The 9460-nt window shown below is 40.6% G+C and overlaps 1 protein-coding gene across 1 annotated transcript in view; it reads left to right on the top strand.

Annotated features, from left to right (window-relative positions):
* The first annotated feature begins 622 nt into the window (after window positions 1–622).
* Window positions 623–9460, top strand: part of SNAP25 (synaptosome associated protein 25) — a 91615-nt gene continuing 82777 nt past the window's right edge. Inside the window, exon 1 of the mRNA XM_062202278.1 lies at window positions 623–685. The gene's annotated coding sequence lies outside the window, so the exon portion shown is untranslated. The remainder of the gene's footprint in view (window positions 686–9460) is intronic.

Raw genomic sequence — 9460 nt, 5'->3', positions numbered from 1 at the left:
CAGGGATGTCCCTTCGGACCCTTTTCTGGTGGTTAGGGGCACAAATCGTAGTTGAAATTTCCCCCTCTCTCACCATTCCCACCACCGCCTCTGCCTTCCTCTCTTCGCGTGTGACTCAATTCAGCTGGAGTAAATTATGTATATGTGCTCTATAGATGTACGTATATTAACATTCATAGGCACACACAACGAAGGACATCAGGGAGCCAGTGGCAAGGTAAATGTGTTCACCCAAGACCGGGTGTTAAAATGGAGTCCTAAAATCTCTCTGTTCGGGTGTTTATAGAACGCTAAAATACAAAGATTCGCAGTGAAGCGCACACGGAGCTGAGTCAAGCTCTGGGCACCTCCAGCCTCGTCCCCTCCCTTCACGCGCCTCCGCCCCCCTCGCTCCTCCCCGGCCTCCACGCGCCCCCTCCCTCATTCGACCCTCCCTGCTCTCCATTCCCCCCACTCACCCCGCCCCTCGCCAGCATACTTCCTCCCCGCCCCTCCCGAGCCGGCTATTAAAAGCTGCTGACGTCAAAGGGACGGCCATCTTTGATGAGGGCAGAGCTCACGTTGCATTGAAGACGAAACCTCGCCGAGGTCAGGCGCTGTCTTTCCTTCCCTCCCTGCTTGGCGGCTCCTCCACGCTTGCAACCTGCAGGGGCCCCGGCGAACACCACCCTCTGGAGAAGCCAAGGTAAGGGGACCCTCCCCAGCTCGAGGTTCTGGCTCTAGATGTCTGTGTACCCCAAAGGGACCCCACAGCTGGGCAGAGCAAGTGAGCTTGGGCAAATGCAAGTGTTTATACACTCAGGGTGCGGTATTCCGGGTATGCACGTCTGGCTAGACTCCCTTCTGGGGCTTTATAAAGTATTTTCGAGGTGAGCTGCTTGGGGAAGGGATGAATGGAGATAGTGCAGGTGGAGCGATGAGGAGGAAGAGCAAGGATACATACCGCATAATAAGTTACTCCTCTGCAACAGTCGTGGGACTCTGTCTCTTCCATTTTGCGATGCAGTTTTCGGAGATGTTTAGCAGGCTAGGGGGTAGGGAGTAGGGGTTTGTTTTTCTTTCTGTGGACCAAAAAAAAAAAAAAAAAGAATCAAAACAAAAAGCCATCATGTTGTTCTAATTCTCTTGGGGAGAATTAAGGAGAAAGCAAGGTGTGGGGCGCTGGGGAGGCCAAAGGAGAAAGAACGAGTTCTCCCCCCGGGCAAGCGGAGCTGCGGCAGCGGCAGCAGCCTCCATGCCCCGCGGACTTGATTTATGCCGCCTGCTCCACGTCAACTGCAGGCTGGCGGGAGGCGGGCGGGTCGTGCCGAGTGGGAGGGCTCTGCGGAGGGCTGGCAAGGTGGGCTCGCCCCGGGGACTGCGGCGGCCGGTGCTCAGCACCCTGGAGAGCAGTACCAGGGGCCCGTGCTGGCGCCGGCGACCTTTCAGCACCACGGACAGCAGTCCGGCCGCAGAGCGGCATCTACCTGCGGCAGACGCCTGGCGGGGACTGGATGTGCCAGGGTTGGAGGTCAAATCGTCTCTCTGACACCCTGATCTTACATGGACCATTAATAGAGCAGGCATAGTAGGTTTAAAGAGAAAAGGGAAGAATAAATAAATCCTGTCCACAAAGACTTCAGACAATTGCCTGCTCTCCTGTTCACCTTCTGCATACCATCAAAAAAAAAAAGTCTGCTGGTGGAAACCCTCTATGTTGCCCTCTGCCCCTATTCGGTAGGAAATAAACACTTTTAAAAATAATATGTGTTAAGTCTCTAGCAAGATATATACATTTTTGTTTGTTTTTGTTTTTAACAGAGTAAATCAATCTATAGATCTTGGGTGGGCATGAGTGGGGAATATATGAAGATGGCAAAACTGTTTATAGAAGTGATATATCTCTAAATATTTAGGATTAACTGAATTAATAAGAATCAACATTACCACGAGCACACATTCACAAAAATACATCTTCGAGGACTATTACAGTCCTATAGTGTATATATTGAACCTCTCTGGCTGTGAATTCAGAGTTAGTGGAAGTATTTCCTGTAGTTGTTGGTTATTGCTGGTCAGTAGTTTGTTTTGTTTTGATAACATTAAGACTGGTCTACCACAGGACAATCCAACTGTGTCCTTCAGGACACGGCAGGTGAGAGAACCAGGGTGTTAGAATGAAACCGGATTCCGACCTAAAGATCTACTGCAATTTCTGTTATGACACTGCAGGATTTTGCTGAGGTGATGATAAATACTTTGACCATTTTCCACTCTGGGGTTTGGAGCCTCTGAGTGAGCAAAAATCATCACAGCAATATTTCTCTTTGATTTAGACAGATCAAATTGTCATGAAATGGCTGGGATCAAAATTGTACTATTTAAGTAGCTGGCAAAAAGAATAACAGTGTCATATGTAAGAATATGTACAGCATATTTAAAAAATGCTACCATGATCCATTTAAAAGACTCAAAATAGGATCTTGGATTGTGTTTAATTAGGCATAACTCCAATCATCTGTATACTAAAGATTCTACAACATCTTGTTCACATACAGAAGGTTTTTCCATCTCAAGCTGTCTAATTATTACATAGTGTTATTCCTTTTTATGGTTAACCATGCATTTATATATATATGTGTGTGTTTGTGTGTGTGTATTGTATATAATATATATATAAAGATATTTGTTCTGTATGGATGTAAAAATTATTTGGGTGGACATTTATTCATCAGTCTATACCGCATGAAAGAAGTTTGTAACTCTAAAATCTTCAGGCAAAATAAATAACTTGTTTCAGTTATGGGAGGAAGGGAGTTATGGACAGGAATCATTAAAAATGTTTTTATCTTCGTGCTGCATATCCAGACAGCTCTCTGCGTAGTTGCGTCAAAAGAAAAGCCTAATGCAGCTGGAATTACGTGCTTGGACATTGGTAATTACTGCTGAGTTTGTTTGCTAGTGGAAGACTGGGGATAGGAGGAAGAGGTAGAGGACTGCAGTGAAGCTGCAAAGGGCACAGGACTGGGAGGGAGAAGCAAAATGCAGGGTGATAGGGCTCATTCTAAACGAGCTTACTGATAAATTAAAGGAAAACATCATTGAATCATGAAGTTAACATGTACCTTGTTGATAAGCTTCATAAAAAGGAATCTAAGATGTGTTATTTTAAGAAATTTAAAAATCCAGGGCAGTGCAGTGAGAAGAGGTATGAGCAGATAGACAAAAGGATGAACCAGGTATCATTCATGCAGCCCCTCTGATGGTACCTGGAATTTTCTATATTACTATTTTGGCATTCAGATAACAAAACAACTTACAGTCTTCTGAGCCTGTTCTATGGTAAAGTCTCTGAAAAATGAAACCTTTTATTTTCACTCTGTTAGACATGCACAATCACACATGTGCAAACACAACATAAACTGTCCCTTAGTTAGCTTGTCTAAAGATATTCCTGAGCTCTAAATGTTAGCCCTCGGTGTCAGGGTTATCAACTGGAAGATTGATGTTTGTTCCAGTCCCACCTGGAAGCTGCATAACAGCAGGCCTTCAGCAGAACCTGTAGGTCTTGAGCATTAAATGGGAGAAATAATTCAAGAAAGATATTGAGAGAAGAGACTAGAAAGAAGAAAAAGAAATGAAACTGATTTTTAGATGATGCACTCTGAATAAACAATGTTTCTTGTGTTATGGAACTGTTTTGCAATTCTACCAACCTAGGAAAATCCATGTTTTCAGCTTCAGCGCTGGATTTGTTTCTGCAATGTCATCCCTTGTCAGCAGCGACTAACCTGATAAGATACCAATCAATCAGTCAACACCAGATACATAAAGGAACTCCCATGGGGGGATATCAGACCTCATAGTTATATGGCCTTTGACCTCAATGAGTTTAACATCTAGCAACCTTTAAAAAAGTTTAAAGTCAGTAAACATTACTAGAACTAAAATGCAATAAAATGGTGGAAGAAAATATGTGAGGGAACATATTAGTAAGTGTCCAGTGAATGTGACTATCACGAAGGAATGTAAATTCAGAGGACAGCAGTGTTGCAGATCTGATCTTGAGCTGTCTTTTGAAGATTGGAGAGAGGCTGAAGAAGTCTGCTAAGGAGAAGTTACAGCGTAAGCAGAACTGCAAGTTGGGCAAGTTCCATGCTATGGTCAGCAAACCCTGAAAGAGCCCATCCATCTGAGTGGAATCATAAACTTGCGTGTGTATTTTGGGGGGCAAAGGGGTTGCTATACCAGAATTGGAGCCTTCTGTGGAAGGCTTTAAATGCAAAACTGAGAATTTGGTACTTTATCTTCTAAAATTGATTTCTGAGCAGAAACTGATATAACAAAGTAATCAGGTCTTTTTTAATATCCAGAGATTGCTGTTGACACAGTGGATTTAATTTATGTTCTTCCAGAAATTGAGAGGAGAAAAATAATGTTGTGAGGGATCACTAATTTCAAAAATATCACTCATCATTGAAGAATCTTTTAAGCTCACTCTTCAAGATGCACATACGCAGAACATGTAAGGCCTGCCCAGAAGTTAATTGTAAGTTTCAACTTTCCACCACTAACTAGAACAAATTATTTAAGATGAGTACCTGAGATTGAAAACAGGTCAGGAATCTGGTGATGAGAAGTCTCAGAAGGTATACTTACCTGATCAATGTGATGCAGAACACTCTCTTGTGCTCTCTGAGTATTCTGCATTCTCAAATACACTGGTTGGATGAAAAAAGACATCAGATCTTCTGAGCATGTCTCAGGCAGCAAAACAATTGACTAAGAATGGGGTGGGGGGTGATGTGAGAAAATTCAGAAAGTCTGGAGTGAGGGAGGTTGGCAGCGAGTCAAATTTCTTTATATAGCAACTTTGCTGATGCTTGCTGATTACCCCCCCAAGGGCTACTTGAAATCTGGACTACACCTATTTCCATTGTAACCTAGTGTTTACTACTCTTGCCAGTGGAAAATCAAGATTACAAGTACCGATGGAACTGCTAAACCAAAGTAGTTGATGGCTTCCTGGAAAGGAAGAAGTAGCAGTTGCAGACTTAGGATTTATTGCTATTTCACTGTGGCTGTGAAGTATCAAGAGTGTAACCTCATTTGTTCTTCATCAAAACACTGAAAAAAGAGATGTCCTAGGGTAACGTTCTGATTTCTGAGCTGACGTCCCAGGAGAAACAGGAGAGTTGTGACATTTGATGCCTTAGGAGGAAGTCAGGCTGGGAATTAGTAAACTGAGTCCCCAAAGGCCTCTAAACATCAGGTAAGAGGAAGAGAGAAGATGTGACAGCACATTGAGGAAATGGGAGGTGTGAATGGAAAAAGCTGTAAAGAAATTAGCCTTACAACAGGAAAAAACTCAGAAAATTCCAGAGACCCTCAACTATGCAATAAGCTCTTCAGAGTTGCTGTTGTTGTTATAACAAAAATATCCAGTCTTTCTATTTAATTTCCTTCTCCAGAATCTTAAGCACTTCCCCTTAAACATGTAAAAGTCCAAGAAGCTTCTAATTTCTACTTGAACAACACAAACCTTGGTCATGATGTTAAATACCATTAGGAAGACATAGCTCTGAGTTAGAAAGACAGAGATACCCAAAGACATGATTAATCAGAATAGACTAGGTGGGGGGGAGGGGGGAGAAGAAAGCACCTTATCTATACTGTTCACTAATCCTCATAACCTCCATGTGGTCAGGTTACTATTAGTAACAATTACTATCAGGTTACTATTACTATTAGTTACTATTTCATACATACAGATAAAGTATATAAGGTAGATCAAGGCTAGTAACTTGTCATAGAGTAGAACCATGTCTTATGCAATTAGTCTAAATTCAGAGACTAAGCTTGGAACTAGATCCTGTGCTACCTCTTGCTCTTCTACATTTTTCAGGTTTGTCAAATGAGGGACAGAGAATGCATGTGACTTTTTGCAATGTCTCTTCTCCTCATTTGGGCAACAAGACACGATGGCAAGAATGCTATTCAGCAGCCAGTGGGCCCTAGTTTTTTATCTTTGAAGCAATTGCTTGTAATCTCCTATTTTGGAATCATGTTGTGTTTTAAATAAGTCATGTAACCACTGTTGAACTCAGTTTCTTCATCTGCAGAAAGACAAAAGTGAACTAATGTTGCTCGCTCTCCCTTCCACGCAGCAGTCAACAAAATCAGTGGTGGAAACGCCTGGCCATGTGTCTGGGCCTGGTGACTGACAGTCACAGCTGCCATTTCCTTTATAATTCTACAATAACTAAACCAGGCTCCCCCTTCCACCACATCTTAAGATTAATACATCCATCATCTCTTTTATCCCCAGTCCTTTTTTTTTCCCCCAAGTTGCTTTAATGTCATATTTCTGAAGCTTTTCTAATCAGACTTAAGAAATCCTTGCTTTTCCCTAAAAGCTCTGTTCTGAGTCATCTCTGCTTTGGGTTTCTCCTGACCTTCTCAATCTGATTTATAACTGTTTGGCGTATACAATCCTTACAACCTGCCTAGATATTTATTTTGTTCCACCTAAATAACCATTTCTTTAAATTCCTCTTTAGATCTCTGTTTGATATCTCCTATACTCAACTTAAAGCAATTTGTTATCTGCCATTTCCTCACTCTTTTCCTCTGTCACTTAGAAAAGAGAAAACAGAAACTTTGATAGAATCTAAGAGCTGTTGTATACTTTAAATGTGCAATTTCCATAGCATCTACACCGCAGGATACTGGTAGTCAGTTCAAAAACTAATCTCATAAAAAGAAAGCTGTAAGAAATGGGGCCAGCCGAAGGGGATGATTCAAGCCTATAGGAATTAAGTTAAGGTTCAGAGATCAACAACTGTGACACAATATATATTAATTAAATTCATATTATAAGTCCATTAAATTTACATTTCCCAGAAAAGACGCATTTCCTTTGCTATTACAACTACTACACATTGCAGCATCTCTCCACAATGGTAAAGTATGATAGCACAAGAGGAGATCCTAACTGACTTCCTTATTGCTAACTCACAAACTGTTACCCTCAGCTGTGGTTAACTGATTGGTAAAAACAAATCTGTGTCCCCAAAAAGAGATAGGGGGAAATCCTGTTTAAGGATTAGTGTTTCCTTTTAAATGCTTAGCAGTTGTTCTAGAGAAACTCAGTCGAAGTGAATTATGTTGCCTGTGCAGGCTTGACAGTGAGTGACAGCTGTGCTGGGTCCATGGATTGCTTTATTTGGTTATGGAAAAACATTTTTGATCCCCTACTTTGCTGATGTTGTTGATCTAATTCGATTTCTATTACACAACAATTTCTTGTGTTTTAAACTGAGACCGTTTGCACTTTCTGCTGACTCACCTTGTCTTGTCTTCCAACATGGTCCATTTTTGTATTTAAAGAGCAAGGTTATTTTCCTCCAGAGTGACAGGTTCTACAAAATGACCATCTGGTCCCAGCTACCTCATCACTTCTTTTACTCAAATGACACTAGTCACAGATTTTCAATTTGGTAGAGACTGTCCATGCCTGCAGGCTTGATTCAATGGTTTCTGTCCTTTACTGATAGCAGCATGGAAGAAAATGAAAGCCTCTTAGGTGCCCCCCTGAGGCCAGAGTTCAGCCCTGCACTCCTGCCTCATTCCTGTTTTAGAGAATTCTCAGTTGAGTTCTGAGAGTCCTGCAAGCTGGACAGAGCTCGCTTTCCATGGAGAGTCTCAGTCTAAGCAGTTGATCTCTTTTATTTATATTCATCTTTTGTACAAATTGTAGAACAGTGAATTTTTCAAATTTTCCTGCAGTTAGCCCAAGGTTGATCTGACAGCTGGCTTATAGATAAATCACATTGTGACTTTACCGTCAATAAACAGAAAGTAGAAGGAAATAAATGCCAGAAAAATTGCTGGGCAGAATACTAGTGGTAGTCCTGTTGAGTGAATATTTTATTTTAGTTGGAAAATCCATTGTAACTTGATTCATTAGGAAACTTCACTAGAAATCAAAAATACTGTTCCTGATTTATGCCTGGGCAATTGCTGAGCAAATCTGCTTTTTAAAAATTCTAAGATGACTGTCCAGGTAGTCCCGGAACATATTACGGCACTCTTCATTAATTAGTTCACTCAGCAAAGTTATTTTTGAGACTCTGCCATGTACCCGCAAAACACTATACTGGTTACTGAAAATTTAGCAGTAAGTAAAATAGCCATGTTTCTGCCCTCAATGGATCTCCCTCTGATCTATTATAATTTTAGAAGACATGTTTCAAATATTCCTTTTAGAGTTATTCAAGCATTCCTTTAGAGTCTTAGAACACAGAACTAGACTCTATTCAAAATGCACAATAGATTGAAGATTTCTACTAAGTGGTCAGTATTCAAAGACAGATTGCTACATCATAAATAAATACATATATAAAGAACCAGCCTTAGCCATTAAAGAATTAAGTGCATAGCTAAGCTAAACTTTTGTGTAAGTTTATCTCAATTTACATGGCAATCAGTTAGAATTTCACTAAACTCTCCTTGTGTAGATATCTAAGTTTTAATATCCAAGTGTGTTCTAACTTCTACCTGTATTGATGATATCCCATCACTCTCTGGGGAGAAGTAAAACTTTAAGAAACCTGGGACCTCCTGGGCCAGAAAACTCATACTCAACTCTAAAATTCATGGAGTAATGTTAAGAAAAAGGTGACCAAATGAGAACATGCAGTTTTCTTTGAGGGACAGTACCTCTCAAGTCAACTTCCCTCTTCTGAAAACTCTTTGTCATTAAAAAAGGTTTAAAGACTCATGATCAAGAAGAAACAAGTCTTAATCCATTAAAACCTACTTTTAAAACTTCACATTTTATCAATGAGCAATGCTCCTATCTCTCTTGTAAGATTTGTCACTTTGCTTTGTAACTGCCTACATTTGTCTCCCGAATAGTCCAAGGAAGCCCTTGAGAACAAGGGCAATATCTCAACCATCTCTGGATCCTCAGTATTTAAAACAGTGCCTGTCATATACCAGCTATGCAGGAAATGTTTGAGTAAATGGGGATACCAGCTACTCCTATGCAGAGAAAAGAATTCTATCACTGTAAATAGCCCTGCCATTTCTTGATCCAATGTTATGATCAGAACAGTACAGGAATTGTTATATAGATCTGCATGTAAATTCATCCTAAATGTTGGAATAAACTTATGTCCTAGTGAGATACTTTGGTCCATTCCAACTACATGTCAAACCATGGCAAATAATTTATTATTCCAACTTGTTATTTCATCACCTATGAGTCAGAGGTGAACATGCTAATGAAAGAGCAGAAGTTTCTCAAGAAAAGCATTGCTGAAATCAGGTTTATATTTAGAGACCAAAAGCCATTGCCCAAGAGCAATTTAAGTCAGTTTTATATAAAAACTAAGCTGTTTAGCATAAATAAAAATATATTTAAAATTCTTTGCTGTTAACTGGAATGGTAAGAATATTTTTGCTGTCATTGTCCATA

The sequence above is a fragment of the Lepus europaeus genome, chromosome 10 (assembly GCF_033115175.1).
Source record: "Lepus europaeus isolate LE1 chromosome 10, mLepTim1.pri, whole genome shotgun sequence".
Lineage (NCBI taxonomy): Eukaryota > Metazoa > Chordata > Mammalia > Lagomorpha > Leporidae > Lepus > Lepus europaeus.
Note: the sequence above shows the minus strand (reverse complement) of the source record. Positions and strands in the feature narration are given on the sequence as shown.